The sequence below is a fragment of the Puntigrus tetrazona genome, chromosome 25, assembly GCF_018831695.1.
Source record: "Puntigrus tetrazona isolate hp1 chromosome 25, ASM1883169v1, whole genome shotgun sequence".
Classification (NCBI taxonomy): domain Eukaryota; kingdom Metazoa; phylum Chordata; class Actinopteri; order Cypriniformes; family Cyprinidae; genus Puntigrus; species Puntigrus tetrazona.
The window spans coordinates 297,585-300,084 of record NC_056723.1 but is presented as its reverse complement, the minus strand read 5'-3'; the positions used below and the strand labels follow the sequence as shown (position 1 = coordinate 300,084).

Below are 2,500 nucleotides of genomic sequence, written 5' to 3'. Positions count from 1 at the left end.
ATATTTATTCTTTTACTTCAAATTTATTTAAAATTTTATTTGTACTAAATTATTTTCAAATAAAGTATCTGACATTTTATAAATTGAAAAAATAATTATACTTTATGGAAGAAAAGAGGTAACTGCAAGTTTTTGTCACAATTTGAAATTCAAAAATTGTGAGAGAAAAATACATATTTACTCTTTTCTATAGATTTTATTATTATTATTATTATTATTATTATTATTATTATTTAATGGTAGAAATTGGTTTCCATTTTTATTATGTTCCAATTATGGTATTTTCAAAAATGAAGAAATTGTTTAAAATAATCGGTAATCTGGAAAATCTGTCTGAACTGGGAATCATATATTCCTAAATGAAAACACCGTATCTATAATATTACACGTAGTGCACATAAAGTGAACACGCTGGAAAACTGGATCCAGCGCAGGAAAAAACTGCTAATATCGGCCGATATATCGGGTTTGTGATATATATATATGGTACGCCTGTGAAATAAAACAAATAAAAAAAACATGTTTTCCTGCATCAGTGTGACTGTTGTTGAACATGCTCACGACTGAAGTAAATATAAGAGAAGCGTTCGTCGCTCGTATCTCTCTCAGATTCACTCAGATCCTGTAATCTACTGCTAAATGAGTCTCTGGTCTCCCTTCAGGCCTCCGTCGCATTTCAGCCGCTAAAAATACCCAGAAGAGCCGCTCTGGCCCTCAGGATCTCAGAGAAATTAACCCATTTACACAGAAACCCTCCCAGCGTTCCTCGGATCCCTTTCTCGCTCTCCTTCAGATTAACTTCAAGTACTGAAATGGCCACAAATACAACAGAAAAATGTAAATAAAAAATAAATAAATCATATTAAATTAAATTAAATAAATAAATACAGATATAGACATAAAAAATATTTTAAAAAATGCCTTTTTTTTACTAAAATTAAAACAAAGTAAGAAAAAATATCAGTGATACTAAAATAAACTTAAATAACTTTACTGGAGATTGAGAGTTACTTGTGTCCACTGACGACAGCCGACCTCTGACCTCTGGTGACATTATCTCCCTGACCTTTGACCTCTAATGTTATCGCTTCCTGATCTGGGCGCAGCAGGTTGTAGAGGCACGGACCTGAATGCCATCCTAGCAACCAAACACTACACCCTAGCAACCATGTAGAAGACAGTAGCGCTGGGACAGAGAGATCAGGCCGTTCTCAGATAAATCTACATCACACACACACACACACACACACACACACAACACAGTCTGATCTAATCAGTGTTGTTCTTTGTGTAGTCACACACACACACATTCACACACAACCACACACTATTCAATTGTGTGTGTGTGTGTGTGTGTGTGTGTGTATAATCCTTCCATTCCATTAGTGAGAATCGATCCGCTCGCTGGAATTGCTGACTAACCTGCAAGAGCTCTGTGTGTGTGTCGAACATGAAACACTCCACACACACACACACACACACACACACACACACACACACAGATTAAACTCTGTCTAAGTGTTTCTGTGTTATGAGTCTGTGTCCTGTTCAGAGTGTGTGTGTGTGTGTGTGTGTGTGTGTGTCCCGCTGCTCATTAAATGTCAGAGCTGTCAATCAAACAGCATATAAACGGTGAGACTTTACATTCATTCATGAAGAACATTAGTAAAGAAGAAGAACACTTCCACAGCGTCTATGAATCTCAGTTCAGGCTCATTTCCCAATGAGTTAACCCTTTAGATAACATTCAGAACAATGAACGACTGCATTTTTAAGAACTAACCTTAACAAAGATGAATAAATCACAAAATAATGCAAAGTGTGTCGTGAAGAGAATGTGATGATTTTAACTGAATCTACAGAAATCAGAGATCCTCTGTCTGAGATATCTTCATCTACTACATCCCTGATCCTCAGAGACACCTTCCAGACCCACAACCTTCCTGAGAGAAATCTAGCTCCTTAAACTCAATCATTTCACATTCTCTAACACTCCGGTGTCAAAGACCAAAGAACCAAAAGAGATGTTGCACAGAAAGCACATTAAATGCTTCATTATTAGGTTTATTATAGGTTTTGTGAGAATTAAATGTGAAGATGTGGAACATGTCATTCAGTGTAACAGAACGGACGGCACATGATAGAATAAACAAACAGCTACATTTGTTTAGTAGTGTTTGGGCTATTGGTGCAGTTTAGCTGTTTTTCAGTCTTTGTGACCGCCGGGGCTGATGGGTAAACCGGCTTGAACACACAAACATCAGGACGTTAATAAAGCCCTAAACTAGTCCTAAACCCTCAGCCTCCACTAAACCACACCATCACCACCAGACTTCATCCTTCATGTTCATCAGAAGTGAAAGCTCCTTAATGTCTTTGATGAAGATTCTGAGATAAAGCAATAAAGCCGTGATGACGCTCAACTAAAAATTCATTAAAAACTGACAAACTATCCAATACACACACACACACACACGTAAAAAAATAGTATTAATAAAAC

General features: G+C 36.6%; 1 protein-coding gene across 2 annotated transcripts in view; it reads right to left on the bottom strand.

Moving 5' to 3' along the window:
* cntn1a (contactin 1a) overlaps positions 1-2,500 on the bottom strand; it is a 31,191-nt gene that overhangs the window by 27,699 nt on the left and 992 nt on the right. The gene's annotated exons all lie outside the window — the stretch shown is intronic.